Genomic DNA, 17,115 nt, shown 5'->3' with positions numbered 1-17,115 from the left:
TGGTCTGAAACTGTCAAAAACAGGCTGCTAAATGGTGACTGTGGGTACAAACAGGTGATTGCAAATATAAAATCACCCAATTTGTGTACATTAATGCATTTTTATGTGCATTGCCTATCATATTTTTTGTGTGAAGCCTAGGTGTCTGCTCTTAAAAATTTAGTCTCATATGACTTGGCTGGACTGAGCAGCTTTTTTAAATTTGAAAATCAATCAGACACATTTTTACTTTTAGGTTAATTGATTTTGTTTCCCATGGAACGGCCTGTGACTATGGTGCCTCTTCCTTTTTATCAAATATAAGTGAGTACCATCATATGCAAAAAAGATCTATACACGTTAATGTCAAGGAGCAGAAAGAGAAACACTTTTTTGTCATTTCAAAATAAGTTCTCGATTCCATGCACATTGCATGTCATACAAAATAAAAAGTTAAGCATCCTGTATATCTTCCCATGGGATTGCAATGAAAATCCCTATAGTTCAATCATTTGTATTTGTTTTTTTATAAAATACTGCCTTTCCTTTATTCTTGACACCTGTTATTTTTATTGTACTGTTCTTTTAACAAAGCCTAAAGTCATAAAAATAAACTATTAATAAAAATATTGCATGTTTATTGGTTTATATTGCACAATAATATGACTTTTATGAACATCCATTCTTAACTGCTATTTTACATGAAGTGTTAGAGAGCCTAATTCATTAACATTTACACTAATGTGCTGGGATCAAATAGTTCAAAGTTTGTGTTTGAGCAAACAAAGAAAAAAAACCTAAAAATATAATATCTATTCTGTCCTGTGGGTGAAATGCAGTGATCTCTGTTACCTCTGTTACCTCTTTACCCTCCTTTTGAGCTATCAGAGCTGCAAGATCATGGATCTTGTAGCCCTAACCCTAACCCACCTCCAGGTCTCCTAACACGCCAGTCTGTTCAAGGCTATCACAGGTACCATGCAGCTGTTCTGTCTGTGTCCCGCCTCCAAAGCAGCTAAACCAAAGGACTTAAGTGATACAGAATGCCTTACTTAGATATTGGCTTGCAAGGAATTGATTTTCAAACTGCTTGGGAAAAGGATGGTGGCCTGTCTCCCCGCCTGTCTTTCCATCACCCTTCAGCCTCCTCACCCTAGTCTTTCTGATGCTCTCCCCCAGACTACTTGTTCCATCCTCCTTGTCCAGACAGTCCCAGTCTCCCCATCCCCAGCTCCTAACCCTAGCCTCTGGCTCCTTCACCCAATCTATTCCCTCCACCTCCACATGTCTAGTTTTTGATCCATCTGGATTTTAGTCAGGCTGCTACTTCCTCCTCCTTTGTGCTACCTGGGCTACAGCAGCGAGAGCACTGAGAGCACTGGAGAAACAATTTACCTCCACTTAGTTCCTGTGCCTGGGGCCACAGAGGCCTGCAGCAGCTGAGAGCAGTAATTGCAAGGAAAGTTTGGCTCATCCCCTGCATGCTTGGGTTGGAGAATGCCCAGTACACATCAAGTCTTGGGAGAATTTAGCTGCTAGATTCTAAGGAGTTTATACTAATCATAAGCACACTGAGAGTTTTTTCAAAGGCTTATAACTTGGCCAAATTTGGGCACATTTTCACAGGAGCAGCAAAAGGCGCATCCCTGATGATAATGTGACACCTTCCTGCACCCCATCCCAGTCAAGTTTCAGCTCCGAAGAATGGAGCTAGAGACGCTCAATGAAATAGTTGTAAGAATTTTTTTTTAAAGTGGCAAAACACATTTTTCCTCCGTCTTGTTCTTGGAAATGGCTGGAAACTTTTTCCAAAAAAACCCAAACCCCCACCCCACCTTTAGTCCAAGGCAGGGACTTGGCATGGGAAATTTCAGCCCAAATAGTTACGGTTTGACAAAGTTATAAGCAGTTGAAAACAGGGTCTTGTAATGGGAAGTGTTAAGTAATGAACTATAGATGATTCTACAAGCTCCATCAATAATATTCTGTTGGTATTATTTTGACCTGTTTAGCCCTAATTACTTAAGGTGTCATTTGACCAAAAAAACCATAACTGCCTTCTACACTTCAGGAATCTGTACAAGGCATTGAAATGCTAAGGAACTGTCTGTTCCCAGATCTTCCATAACTAAATACAAGCTTCCAGCCTACCAAAGTGCTTTTACTTTGTTATGTTAACCATGACCTTGACAGATGTATTTATTTATTTTACCAGAGCACTTTTTATTTGTATGTGCATTACAAATGGAGTGCAATTAGTTCAGCCTCTGCTCTTGCTTTTACTGTATTTGCACCACAAGTTCAGGTACAGAATCCCTTAAAGATGCATCCTTGGTATCTTGTGGGTATAACATAAGAAAATAAAAAAGTATCAGGAGGTAAGATGTTCCTCTTTCAGATTAATGACACAAACACTTGTTTTGCCCCTGTACTTAAGAATCATGGGGCAACTCCCGAAGGCAAGATTGTATCCAGAAAGTAACCCTGCCTATGGGGGCCAGGATTCCTTTATAGTTTCCTCTGTGTTCTTCCACCATGAGACAGAGCTTGTTTTTCCCCCCTCACCGTGTTGATGAAATTGAGGCCCTGGCCCATGGATATTCCAAAATCCCTGGGGTGAGGCGCAGAGCCATCTATACAGAATCTCTGTGCTTTAGCCCCTGGAAACTCTGTCAGCTTCACTGCAACTGTACTACTAATGATTCCTTGGCTGCAACTACCCCAGGGTCCTTCTCAAAGGGAGATTCCTGCAGCAGAGGCAGTCCTGTGGTAATGTATTACAGCTTTTGACTATGTTAAATTTACAGGGACATCTCTGTTGAGTGCAAGAAGATGTACATCCCCTCTCTGGGCCCTCCTTTGGTCAACCCATTCCTTCCTGGCCTGTCTACCACATTTTCCCTCACAGATCCCATATATGCAGATTAAATATGGCCTCAGTTATCCTCAATCCTTAGATAAAATTCCACTGGCTTCCAGGAGAGTTGTGTTTGAGTATGGACTGAGTAAAAACTAAGTCGGGCTATCAAGGATTTGGCTTGTGTTTTAATGTTGAGTTAGTATTAACTTATTGTAACTTATTATCAGTAACCCAATATGTTAAAGTGAGATAATTTGATTATAGGGCTACAGAATGCACAACAAAGCATTCTAGTCATTCTGAGCTGAAAAACAAGTACAAAACAGACATATTCTTGACTGAAAAATCTTTTTTGTAGTTAGTCATGGCTTTTGTTCACAATAGATTTTTTTAAAATGCTGAAAGAAATGTTTTCTCAACACATGCATATATTATGGTTATAACATTTCATTTCTCCCTAGACTGAGGGAAAATGTACTGTACATACTGTATCCACAGTGCCAGTTTTCCTTAACTGCCTATTCAGTGAGCTTCCCTCTTACTTCACTCTACAGGAGATTTAGTTTTCATATTAACTCATTGCAGGATCTTTTATGAACAGTGACTATCAAACTGTGCTGGTGGGCACATTTGTGCATGCTGGTACAGTTCTCTACTAACTTCCGTTCCCATGTCAATCTTTCACACCACACTCCAGTTCTTCTGTTTATCAGCAGTTGTTTTAAACTTATTTCTAGAAAACAACCTGGAGTGGTTTAGACAAACCAAACCAAATTAGAGCAATAATTATTAAAAGACGTGTACAGGACACAAACAATAGAGTTCCCCACATGTATTTAATTCTTCTCATGTTTCTCTCATACAAAATTTGTGGGCCAACTGTGGTAATAACTAATAATGTTAATAGAAGATGACAGAAAATTTCAGCCGAGTGATCCTGCACAGGGAAATTACTCTGGCATGCTCTTTTGATTGTATTCTAATTTTATAGAAAACCTGGGATTCTGCATTTGAAAAGGCAATTTGAAATACCAGGTTTTGAAATTCATTTAAATATTTCAAATTTCTTCCTCTTCCAAATATACTTTCCTATCAGAGCCTTTCCTCTCCATCACCAACTCTCAAGGCTTACCAGCTTCCCACTGAGAAGGACTTTCTTCAGAACACATTAACACCCTCTATAATTGGTTGGTCAACTAACTCTTTAGTGATGTAAGGCTCTGCCTTTCTCCAGGTCTCTTGGAGCTGAGCGTTCTTAAATGTAGGCACTGATCCTGCAGTGGGACTCCATGCAGAAGGACCAGAACGATATTTTTCCATTTAAATTGGCTTTGGACACAAAGCACATAAAAAACACATACAACTTCATAATTTTCTCTTTTTTCCCCCTCCCTATTATTAAATGAAACTGTAAATTGAATATTCATCACTGAGATTACCAATAATATGGTGACATGTAGATAGGGTTAGGAGCATGCTGATATATATGAAAAACAAATTTGGTAAATGTGAGTCAATCGCAAGTTGTTGTTATTTGTATTACAGAAGGACCTCAGAACCCCGATAATGGTGAGGATCCTATTGTGGTATGCACTGTACAGACACTGAACAGAAAGATGGTCCCAGTCCCAAAGAGCTTGCTATCTAATTATAAGAGACAACTGATGGATACAGGCAGATGGGGAAGTACAAGGAAACAATGAAGCAATATTGTCTAAATAGACAAGACAGACGGGTAGGAGAAGGGGTGTAAAACACAAGCAGAATGAACAATGTATGGTATCAAATGTCATGTTAGTTCCACATTTGGGGGAGGGGTACAACATAAGAGAGGATCAGTGCTAAACTGAAAGGAAATGGAAGGAAAGGGAATCAGTGGGAATGGGCAAGGAGGAGAGGGGAGGATAGGCAGGTGTGGAATGAAGCTGAGGTGAAAAGACTATGAGGGAGACAGAGGGAGAAGGTTGAAGCAAACAACCCATCAGCACAGGAAAGAGAAAGTCAGACCATAAACAAGCTCTTTAATAGAATTTACCTGAATACTGAAATAGCTAAAAGCTACTTCCTAGGCATGCACATGTCAGAAACTGGACTAGACAGCAAGGCCCCAATTCTGGACTGCATCCTGGCACCTTTAAGAGGGGAGTCCCTGGTGATGAAGGGCCAGTTGAGACCACAGCTCAGGGATGTGACAAAGGAAGGAGGACTGTAGCCAATGCACTCTGCACTGTGGGTGTTCTGGACAGCCTTCCTGGGGACTATTGCAAGTAAAGCATAAGAGCAGCTCCTGAGGCTATTCTGTGTTATTCCAGGGGTTGAAGTGGACTTTGGTAGCCCCACAAGGTATAAAGATGGTGGATAGCCACTTTTATCCTCTTTACCCCCTGCACTGAGCCCAGTGGCATCCCAGAACTGGGGCCAAAATGTTCACATTTTCTAATGTACAGTGAGAACTTTTGTTAATGTGACTTTTAAGTCTGCCATTTCTTGTCACCTTCTTCCCAAGTTTCTAGCCCACTTTGTTGTGTTTATCACAGACAAAGGCAAGACTTTGGCTTCCATTTCCATTTGCTGTATTAAGTTCTTTTTCCCCTGGGAAGCCCCCAGTTTTGAGTGCTGTTTCATGGGCTCTCAATTTAGAGTCTGAATCTCTTGTAGAAACAAAGAGACAAGAAGTGTGGGTAAGGCCCCACTGCTAGTTTCTATGGTCTTAGCTAGGTTACTATAATTTATGGCTCCATTCTGAGGCCTCTATTACTGGACATATAATTTTGTTTCACTTTCACAAAACTTTCTTCAATATCTCATTGGTTCCTATGTATCCAGTGGCACTTCCGAGCCTCCCAAAACAAAACACCGAGATGTAGAGACCGTGACTGAGCCCTGGTCTACGCGACAAGTTTAGGTCGAATTTAGCAGCGTTAGATTGATTTAACCCTGCATCTGTCCACACAACGAAGCCATTTTTGTCGACTTAAAAGGCTCTTAAAATCGATTTCTGTACTCCTCCCCGATGAGGGGATTAGCACTGAAATTGACATAGCCAAGTTGAATTTGGGTTAGTGTGACACAATTCAACGGTATTTGCCTCTGGGGGCTATCCCACAGTGCTCCATTGTGACCGCTCTGTACAGCGCACTCAACTCAGATGCACTGGCCAGGTAGACAGGAAAAGTCCTGCGAACTTTTGAATTTCATTTCCTGTTTGGCCAGCATGGCAAGCTGATCAGCACAGATGACTGTGTAGATCTCATCAGCAGAGGTGACCATGGAGTCCCAGAATCGCAAAAGAGCTCCAGCATGGACTGAACGGGAGGTACTGGATCTGATTGCTGTATGGGGAGATGAATCCTTGCTATCAGAACTCCATTCCAAAAGACGAAATGCCAAAATATTTGAAAAAATCTCCAAGGGCATGAAGGACAGAGGCTATCACAGGGACTCATAGCAGTGCCACGTGAAACTTAAGGAGCTCAGGCAAGCCTACCAAAAAACTCAAGAGGCAAACGCCCACTCCGGGTCAGAGCTCCAGACATGCCAGACATTCTATGATGAGCTGCATGCAATTCTAGGGGGTGCTCCTACAACTACCCCACACCTGTACGTGGACTCCTGCAAGGGAGTCTCCCGCAACAGGGATGAGGATTTTGGGGATGAGGAAGATGAGGAGGAGGGGGGGTTGAAGATAGCACACACCAGGCAAGCGGAGAAACCGTTCTCCCCAACAGTCAGGAACTGTTTATCACTCTGGATAAACCAACCTGGGCTCCCAGACCTTGAAGGCAGAGAAGGCACCTCTGGTGAGTGTATGTACCTTTGTAAATATAATACACAGTTTAAAAGCAAGTGTCTTTAAGGATTAATTTGCCCTGAAGACTTGGGATGCATTCGCAGCCAGTACGGTTACTGAAAAAGTCTGTTAACATGTCTGGGGATGGAGCGGAAATCCTCCAGGGACATCTCAATGAAGCTGTCCTGGAGGTACTCCCAAAGCCTTTGCAAAAGGTTTCTGGAGAGGGCAGCCTTATTGCGTCCTCCATGGTAGGACACTTTACCACGCCAGGCCAGTAGCACATAGTCTGGAATCATTGCATAAGAAAGCATGGCACTGTGTGGTCCCAGTGTTTGCTGGCACTCAAGCAACATGCGTTCTTTATCTCTCTGTGTTATCCTCAGGAGAGTGATATCATTCATGGTCACCTGGTTGAAATAGGAGAATTTTATTAAGGGGACGTTCAGAGGTGGCCGTTCCTGCTGGGCTGTTTGCCTGTGGCTGAAAAGAAATCATCCCTGCTGTTAGCCATGCGGTGGAGGGAGGGATGAAGCAATCATCCCAGAGAATTGGGTGTGGGGAGGGGTTAGTTGGGTTTGTGCTGCATGTTAACCCGAAAACATCAGCGCCTTCTTTTAAATGTCCAGTGTGTCTTTTTCAATTTTACTCTCCCTTTTTTCCCTCCTGCAGCTGCAAATGTTTCAACACTGCAACTAGCATCTCCATCCCAGAGACTAGCACAGATAAGAAGGTGAAAAAAACACACTCGCGATGAAATGTTCTCTGAGCTCATGCAGTCCACTCAAACTGAAAGAGTCTAGCAGAATGCGTGGAGGCAGACAATCGCAGAGTCCAGGAAAGCACAAAATGAATGCGAGGACAAGTGGTGGGAGCAACAGGAGAGGTGGCAGGATCAAGAGGAAAGTTGGCGGCGGCATGATGAAAGGAGGCAGGATGCAATGCTGAGGCTACTGGAGGATCAAACTGATATGCTCTGGCGTATGGTTGAGGTGCAGGAAAGGCACAGACCGCCACTGCAGCCCCTGTGTAACCAACCTTCCGCCTCCCCAAGTTCCATAGCCTCCTCACCCAAACACACAAGAATGCTGTGGCGGGGGGGGCCTCCAGGCACCCAACCACTCCACCCTAGAGGACTGCCCAAGCAACAGAAGGCTGGCATTCAAAAAGTTTTGAAGTGCAGTGTGGCCTTGTCCTTCTGTCCTCCCCTCCTCCCCCACCCAACCCATTGCACCCCTCCCGGGCTACCTTGGCAGTTATCCCCCTATTTGTATGACGAATTATTAAAGAATGCATGAATTTGAAACAACAATAACTTTATTGCCTCTGCAAGTGGTGATCAAAGGGGAGAGGGGAGGCAGTTGGCTTACAGGGAAGTAGCGTGAACCAAGGGGGCAAGTTTTCATAAAGGAGAAACAAACAGAACTGTCACACCATAGCCTGGTCAGCCATGAAACTGGTTTTCAAAGCTTCTCTGATGTGCAGCACGCCCTGCTGTGCTCTTCTAACCGCCCTTGTGTCTGGCTGCGCTTAATCAGCGGCCAGGCAATTTGTCTCAACTTCCCACCCCGCCAGAAATGTCTCCCCCTTACTCTCACAGATATTGTGGAACACACAGCAAGCAGTAATAACAATGGGAATATTGGTTTCGCTGAGGTCTAGCCAAGTCAGTAAACTGCCCCAGTGTGCTTTTAAACGTCCAAATGCACATTCTACCACTATTCTGCACTTGCTCAGCGTATAGTTGAACAGCTCCTGACTACTGTCCAGGCTGCCTGTATATGGCTTCATGAGCCAGGCATTAAGGGGTAGGCTGGGTTCCCAAGGATAACTATAGGCATTTCAACATCCCCAACGGTTATTTTCTGGTCTGGAAAGTAAGTCCCTTGCTGCAGCTGTTCATACAGACCACAATTCCTGAAGATGCGAGCATCATGTACCTTTCCCAGCCATCCCACGCTGATGTTGGTGAAACGCCCCTTGTGATCCACCAATGCTTGCAGCACCATTGAAAAGTACCCCTTGCGGTTTCTGTACTGGCTGCCTTGGTGCTCCAGTCCCAAGACAGGGATATGCCTTCCATCTACTGCCCCACCACAGTTAGGAAATCCCACTGCAGCAAAGCGATCCACTATGACCTGCACATTTCCCAGAGTCACCACCCTTGGGGTATGTCTACACTACAGAATAAGGTCGAATTTATAGAAGTCGGTTTTTTAGAAATCGGTTTTATAAATTCGAGTGTGTGTGTCCCCACAGTAAATGCTCTAAGTGCATTAAGTGCATTAACTCGGCGGAGCGCTTCCACAGTACCGAGGCAAGCGTCGACTTCCGGAGCGTTGCACTGTGGGTAGCTATCCCACAGTTCCCGCAGTCTCCGCTGCCCATTGGAATTCTGGGTTGAGATCCCAATGCCTGATGGGGCTAAAACATTGTCGCGGGTGGTTCTGGGTACATATCGTCAGCCTCCCGTTCCCTCCCTCCCCCCGTGAAAGCAAGGGCAGACAATCATTTCGCGCCTTTTTTCCTGAGTTACCTGTGCAGACGCCATACCATGGCAAGCATGGAGCCCGCTCAGGTAACCGTCACCCTATGTCTCCTGGGTGCTGGCAGACGCGGTACGGCTTTGCTGCACAGTAGCAGCAACCCCTTGCCTTCTGGCAGCAGACGGTGCAATACGATTGGTAGTCGTCCTCATCGTGTCCGAGGTGCTCCTGGCCGCGTCGGCTGGGAGCGCCTGGGCAGACATGGGCGCAGGGACTAAATTTGGAGTGACTTGACCAGGTCATTCTCTTTAGTCCTGCAGTCAGTCCTATTGAACCGTCTTATGGTGAGCAGGCAGGCGATACGGACTGCTAGCAGTCGTACTGTACCATCTTCTGCCAGGCAGGCAAGAGATGAGGATTGCTAGCAGTCGTATTGCACCATCTTCTGCCAGGCAGGCAAGAGATGGGGATGGCTAGCAGGCGTACTGTACCATCTTCTGCCAAGCAGCCATGAGATGTGGATGGCATGCAGTCCTTCTGCACCGTCTGCTGCCAGCCAAAGATGTAAAAGATAGATGGAGTGGGTCAAAACAAGAAATAGACCAGATTTGTTTTGTACTCATTTGCCTCCTCCCCTGTCTAGGGGACTCATTCCTCTAGGTCACACTGCAGTCACTCACAGAGAAGGTGCAGCGAGGTAAATCTAGCCATGTATCAATCAGAGGCCAGGCTAACCTCCTTGTTCCAATAACAACGATAACTTAGGTGCACCATTTCTTATTGGAACCCTCCGTGCAGTCCTGCCTGAAATACTCCTTGATGTACAGGCACCCCCTTTGTTGATTTTAGCTCCCTGAAGCCAACCCTGTAAGCCGTGTCGTCAGTCGCCCCTCCCTCCGTCAGAGCAACGGCAGACAATCGTTCCGCGCCTTTTTTCTGTGCGGACGCCATACCACGGCAAGCATGGAGCCCGCTCAGCTCACTTTGGCAATTAGGAGCACATTAACCACCACACGCATTATTCAGCAGTATATGCAGCACCAGAACATGGCAACGCGATACCGGGCGAGGAGGCGACGTCAGCGCGGTCCCGTGAGTGATCAGGACATGGACACAGATTTCTCTGAAAGCATGGGCCCTGACAATGCATGCATCATGGTGCTAATGGGGCAGGTTCATGCTGTGGAACGCCGATTCTGGGCTCGGGAAACAAGCACAGACTGGTGGGACCGCATAGTGTTGCAGGTCTGGGACGATTCCCAGTGGCTACGAAACTTTCGCATGCGTAAGGGCACTTTCATGGAACTTTGTGACTTGCTTTCCCCTGTCCTGAAGCGCATGAATACCAAGATGAGAGCAGCCCTCACAGTTGAGAAGCGAGTGGCGATAGCCCTGTGGAAGCTTGCAACGCCAGACAGCTACCGGTCAGTTGGGAATCAATTTGGAGTGGGCAAATCTACTGTGGGGGCTGCTGTGATGCAAGTAGCCCACGCAATCAAAGATCTGCTGATATCAAGGGTAGTGACCCTGGGAAATGTGCAGGTCATAGTGGATGGCTTTGCTGCAATGGGATTCCCTAACTGTGGTGGGGCCATAGACGGAACCCATATCCCTATCTTGGCACCGGAGCACCAAGCCGCCGAGTACATAAACCGCAAGGGGTACTTTTCAATAGTGCTGCAAGCTCTGGTGGATCACAAGGGACGTTTCACCAACATCAACGTGGGATGGCCGGGAAAGGTGCATGATGCTCGCATCTTCAGGAACTCTGGTCTGTTTCAAAAGCTGCAGGAAGGGACTTTATTCCCAGACCAGAAAATAACTGTTGGGGATGTTGAAATGCCTATATGTATCCTTGGGGACCCAGCCTACCCCTTAATGCCATGGCTCATGAAGCCGTACACAGGCAGCCTGGACAGTGGTCAGGAGCTGTTCAACTACAGGCTGAGCAAGTGCAGAATGGTGGTAGAATGTGCATTTGGACGTTTAAAGGCGCGCTGGCGCAGTTTATTGACTCGCTTAGACCTCAGCGAAACCAATATTCCCACTGTTATTACTGCTTGCTGTGTGCTCCACAATATCTGTGAGAGTAAGGGGGAGACGTTTATGGCGGGGTGGGAGGTTGAGGCAAATCGCCTGGCTGCTGGTTACGCGCAGCCAGACACCAGGGCGGTTAGAAGAGCACAGGAGGGCGCGGTACGCATCAGAGAAGCTTTGAAAAACAGTTTCATGACTGGCCAGGCTACGGTGTAAAAGTTCTGTTTGTTTCTCCTTGATGAACCCCCCCGCCCCTTGGTTCACTCTACTTCCCTGTAAGCTAACCACCCTCCCCTCCTCCCTTTAATCATTGCTTGCAGAGCCAATAAAGTCATTGCTGCTTCACAGTCATGCATTCGTTATTCATTCATCACACAAATAGGGGGATGACTACCAAGGTATCCCAGGAGGGGTGGTGGAGGAGGGAAGGAAAATGCCACACAGCACTTTAAGCACAGCACTTTAAAAGTTTACAACTTTAAAATTTATTGAATGACAGCCTTCTTTTTTTTGGGCAATCCTCTGTGGGGGAGTGGCTGGTTGGCCGGAGGCCTCCCCACCGTGTTCTTGGGCGTCTGGGTGAGGAGGCTATGGAACTTGGGGAGGAGGGCGGTTGGTTACAGAGGGGCTGCAGTGGCAGTCTGTGCTCCAGCTGCCTTTGCTGCAGCTCAACCATACACTGGAGCATACTGGTTTGGTCCTGCAGCAGCCTCAGCATTGAATCCTGCCTCCTCTCATCACGCTGCCGCCACCTTTGAGCTTCAGCCCTGTCTTCAGCCCTCCACTTACTCTCTTCAGCCCGCCACTTACTCTCTTCAGCCCTCCACCTCTCCTCCCGGTCATTTTGTGCTTTCCTGCACTCTGACATTATTTGCCTCCACGCATTCGTCTGTGCTCTGTCAGTGTGGGAGGACAGCATGAGCTCGGAGAACATTTCATCGCGAGTGCGTTTTTTTTTCTTTCTAAGCTTCACTAGCCTCTGGGAAGGAGAAGATCCTGTGATCATTGAAACACATGCAGCTGGTGGAGAAAAAAAAAGGGACAGCGGTATTTAAAAAGACACATTTTATAAAACAGTGGCTACACTCTTTCAGGGTAAACCTTGAAAGTTAACATTACATACATAGCACATGTGCTTTCGTTACAAGGTCGCATTTTGCCTCCTCCCACCGCGTGAACGGATTTTGGTTGAATGCCAGCAAACATACACTGCAATGCTTTGTTCTACAGTGATTCCCCAGTACGTGTTGCTGGCCTGGAGTGGTAAAGTGTCCTACCATGAAGGACGAAATAAGGCTGCCCTCCCCAGAAACCTTTTGCAAAGGCAGAACCGCAAATGCCAGGGCAAAGTAATCTTTTCACATGCTTGCTTTTAAACCATGTATAGTATTTTAAAAGGTACACTCACCAGAGGTCCCTTCTCCGCCTGCTGGGTCCAGGAGGCAGCCTTGGGTGGGTTCGGGGGGTACTGGCTCCAGGTCTAGGGTGAGAAACAGTTCCTGGCTGTTGGGAAAACCGGTTTCTCCGCTTGCTTGCTGTGAGCTATCTACAACCTCCTCCTCATCATCATCTTCTTCGTCCCCAAAACCTGCTTCCGTATTGCCTCCATCTCCATTGAAGGAGTCAAACAACACGGCTGGGGTAGTGGTGGCTGAACCCCCTAAAATGGCATGCAGCTCATCATAGAAGCGGCATGTTTGGGGCTCTGACCCAGAGCGGCCGTTCGCCTCTCTGGTTTTCTGGTAGGCTTGCCTCAGCTCCTTCAGTTTCACGCGGCACTGCTTCGGGTCCCTGTTATGGCCTCTGTCCTTCATGCCCTGGGAGATTTTCAGAAAGGTTTTGGCATTTCGAAAACTGGAACGGAGTTCTGATAGCACGGATTCCTCTCCCCAAACAGCGATCAGATCCCGTACCTCCCGTTCAGTCCATGCTGGAGCTCTTTTGCGATTCTGGGACTCCATCATGGTCACCTCTGCTGATGAGCTCTGCATGGTCACCTGCAGCTTGCCACGCTGGCCAAACAGGAAATGAGATTCAAAAGTTCGCGGTTCTTTTCCTGTCTACCTGGCCAGTGCATCTGAGTTGAGAGCGCTGTCCAGAGCGGTCAGAATGGAGCACTCTGGGATAGCTCCCGGAGGCCAATACCATCGAATTGTGTCCACAGTACCCCAAATTCGAGCCGGCAACGTCGATTTAAGCGCTAATCCACTTGTCAGGGGTGGAGTAAGGAAATCGATTTTAAGAGCCCTTTAAGTCGAAATAAAGGGCTTCATTGTGTGGACGGGTGCAGGTTTAAATCGATTTAACGCTGCTAAATTCGATCTAAAGTCCTAGTGTAGACCAGGGCTTGATAGCAGCAGCACAGTGATCGTGTTGGCTACTTGGATCACAGCAGCCCCCACAGTAGATTTGCCCACTCCAAGTTGATTCTCGACTGACCGGTAGCTGTCTGGCGTTGCAAGCTTCCAGAGGGCTATCGCCACTCACTCGTGAACTGTGAGGGCTGCTCTCATCTTGTGCTTCAGGGCAGGGGAAAGCAAGTCACAAAGTTCTATGAAAGTGCCCTTACGCATGCGAAAGTTTCACAGCCACTGGGAATCATCCCAGACCTACAACACTATGTGGTCCCACCAGTCTGTGCTTGTTTCCCGGCCCCAGAATCAGCATTCCGCAGCATGAGCCTGCCCCATTGCCACCAGAATGTCCAAATTGCCGGGGCCAGTGCTTTGAGAGAAGTCTGTGTCCATGTCCTCATCACTCTCATCACCGCGCTGCCATCGCCTCCTCGCCTGCTTTTGCATGTTCTGGTTCTGCATATACTGCATGAAATGTGCGAGGTCTTTACAACGCTCATAACTGCCGTGGTGATCTGAGCGGGCTCCATGCTTGCCATGGTATGGTGTCTGCAGGAGAGCAGAGTGGCAGCGGAAGCGGTCGTTCGATGACGATGGTTTGCAGACCTACTGCACCGTCTGCTGCCAGGACACAACAGCTGAGCGGGCTGCACGCTTGCCGTGGTATGGTGAGACAAGAGCAGCTGAGCAGAGTTGCAGCGGAAGCGGCCCTGCGAGACCAGTAGGAGAGCAGAGTGGCAGCGGAAGCAGTCATTCGATGACGATGGTTTGCAGACCTACTGCACCGTCTGCTGCCAGGACACAACAGCTGAGCGGGCTGCACGCTTGCCGTGGTATGGTGAGACAAGAGCAGCTGAGCAGAGTTGCAGCGGAAGCGGCCCTGCGAGACCAGCAGGAGAGCAGAGTGGCAGCGGAAGCAGTCATTTGATGATGATGGTTTGCAGACCTACTGCACCGTCTGCTGAAAGCAGTATGACGCCTGCACGGAAAAAAGGCACAAAACGATTGTCTGCCATTGCTTTCACGGAGGGAGGGACGACTGATGACATGTACCCAAAACCACCCACGACAATGTTTTTGCCCCATCAGGTATTGGGAGCTTAACCCAGAATTCCAGTGGGCGGCAGAGACTGCGGGAACTGTGGGATAGCTACCCACAGTGCAACGCTCCGAAAGTCAACGCTAGCCTTGGTACTGTGGACGCACTCCACCAACTTAATGCTCTTAGTGAGGACACACACAACCAACTGTAAAAAATCGTTTCCTAAAAATCGACTTCTATAAATTCGACCTAATTTTGTAGAGTAGACATATCCTGAGAAAGTGAAATATCTTTGACCCTTTGCTTGCTTCTGTAGCACATTTTTGTGCAAGGTCGCTACTGATTCAGGGGATGTAAAAGATGAACACACATGGTGAAAAGCAGAATGATTTGCACACTTCTAGGCATGTCAGCTATTTTCCATGTTGAGGTGGTGAGGGGTTAATTGGGGATTACATTGCATCATTATGATCATTAATTTTGAATATTCCGTCTAATGACATCTTTGAGGTTAACTATTAGGAAGTGTGATATTTTCTGTTTTAGTTAAATTTAGTAATTCACATCTGCAAAGCTTTAGTGAATTGGTGCTTATTCTTAAATTGCTCGTTTCCATGTTATGGGAACTTCAGACCATCACATACTTGATATAGACTCATAAACTGATAGACTTTAAGGCCAGAAGGGACATTGTGATCATTTAGTCTGGTCTCATTCACAGCGCAGGCCACAGAACTTCACCCACAGACTCCTGCAATAGACCCGTAATCTTTGGCTGAGTTACTGAAGTCCTCAAATCACGATTTAAAGACTTCAAGTTACAGAGAATCCACCATTTACGCTAGTTTAAACCTGCAAGTGACCCCATCCCCCATGCTGCAGAGGAAGGCAACCCCTCCACCACACCGGGTTTCTGAATTAGGATGTGAAGCACATGATGGTAAAATTAAATTTCTGAGTAGTTCTAAAACAAATGTGTTTAATTTAGTTTGTGACATTCAACAGCTGGGATAGGATTTTTACAGACTTTTTTTCTGATTTATTGTTACGGTATAGACTTTGGAAATTGATGTTGGGCACTGATTCATTTGTGAAGCTATGATTATGAGTATGGTGTTTCCCCAAGTTAGTTGATTCTTGCATCACAGTTCACCTCATTGGACTATAATAGGAACAGACCTGTATTGATTACTTGACTTACAGGGGGAAAAAAATTTTTGCACTTCACATTGGGTATAAATTATAAATAACATCTCTAAAGGCTGTGAGTTACAGAAACAGCATTCTTCTGAGACATCCACATGTAAAGCTGTTGTAGTGGTTATTAACTGTATGATTGCAGTACTGGTGTACTTGACCCACAGCAATGATCACTGTCCATAAAATCTTGAAGACTGGTCTCAATCACCTGCCTTTTTCAGTATTGTTCATTAGCACAGACCACCGAAGGTCACTCTAATAACCAGAGGGTCAACATGCACTACATCAGTATAAATTCATTGGTGGAAAAACAACATTATCTTCTCTCTGTCTTCTGTACTAACACAGAGATGCAGAACTATATAGATAGTACATATAGGTCTTTTGAATAAATTCTGTGTGTATTGCATTTATCTTCACAAATGCGGAGACTAAGATATCTGAAATGGAATAGCTATGAATGAATTATTGGACATCTCATCATGAGTGGCTAAATGTTATATCAGACCTAAGTCATTGTGTAACACAAATAGACATTTGTGGTTTTTTTCAGTTTTCTGAGACATTTTAGACTTATTTTTTGTTACATTAGGAATTATAATATTAAAAGACGAGCTGAGATGTGTTTAAACCATCCCAAAAAACGGAACTTACAATTTTTTATTTAGGATTTGTACTCTGGTCGCATCAAGAGATCACAGCCCGAATGTGCAAGACACTGTGCGAAAAATAAATCACCAGTTAAGCCAACATTCACGTGTGCCTTACCACTCAAACATCATAATACCCAAATGTATGCAGTCTCCTCAGCTCCATAGCAGACGCCATTTCCACCACAACCTGAATTCCAACCTCAGCTACTTGACAGGGAGTCACTAAAAGCTTGGGCATAGAGCACTGGCCTGTGACTCCGGGATCTAGTTTTGTCACTGTCTTCTTTGGCAAGTCATGGCCCCTCTCTGTGCCTCTGTTTCCCCATCTCTGAAATTAGGATAATGATGTTGGCCTCCCTCGCTTTGATATCTGCTGATGAAAAGCACTAGATAAGAGCTAAGTATTATTATGACTCTAATCAAGAACGTTTCTCATAAGAATTGGTATTTTCAGGGAGTTATACCGTGTGGAACTTACTCTGGAGTTTAAATATTTGTTGCTCACAAAGTTTCAACAAAATAGCTTGAACTAACACAATGTATTTAAAGGACACCCATTCTTTTTTTAAAATTAGAATCTGAATAACTCAAATTGTCTTCAATTTTTAAAAAATATTCAAGTGTTTCCTTTCTCTTACCAATTAAGGGATTGGCACTTTTTTAACACTGAGTCCCGCATGTGTGCCATTTTATGCAATTTGATAAGGATTTTTC

The 17,115-nt window shown here is 45.8% G+C and overlaps 1 protein-coding gene and 1 long non-coding RNA gene across 6 annotated transcripts in view; one reads left to right on the top strand and one right to left on the bottom strand.

The window, feature by feature from the left end:
• ARB2A (ARB2 cotranscriptional regulator A) overlaps nt 1–17,115 on the top strand; it is a 363,334-nt gene that overhangs the window by 318,267 nt on the left and 27,952 nt on the right. The window lies entirely within an intron of this gene.
• LOC125637050 (uncharacterized) overlaps nt 13,505–17,115 on the bottom strand; it is a 38,415-nt gene continuing 34,804 nt past the window's right edge. The window contains exons 3-4 of the long non-coding RNA XR_012668472.1: nt 16,403–16,466; nt 13,505–14,485 (exon numbers count right to left, since the gene is read on the bottom strand). This is a non-coding gene — a long non-coding RNA (uncharacterized LOC125637050). The remainder of the gene's footprint in view (nt 14,486–16,402; nt 16,467–17,115) is intronic.

The sequence above is a fragment of the Caretta caretta genome, chromosome 5 (genome assembly GCF_965140235.1).
Source record: "Caretta caretta isolate rCarCar2 chromosome 5, rCarCar1.hap1, whole genome shotgun sequence".
In the NCBI taxonomy this organism is placed as follows: domain Eukaryota; kingdom Metazoa; phylum Chordata; order Testudines; family Cheloniidae; genus Caretta; species Caretta caretta.
Note: the sequence above shows the minus strand (reverse complement) of the source record. Positions and strands in the feature narration are given on the sequence as shown.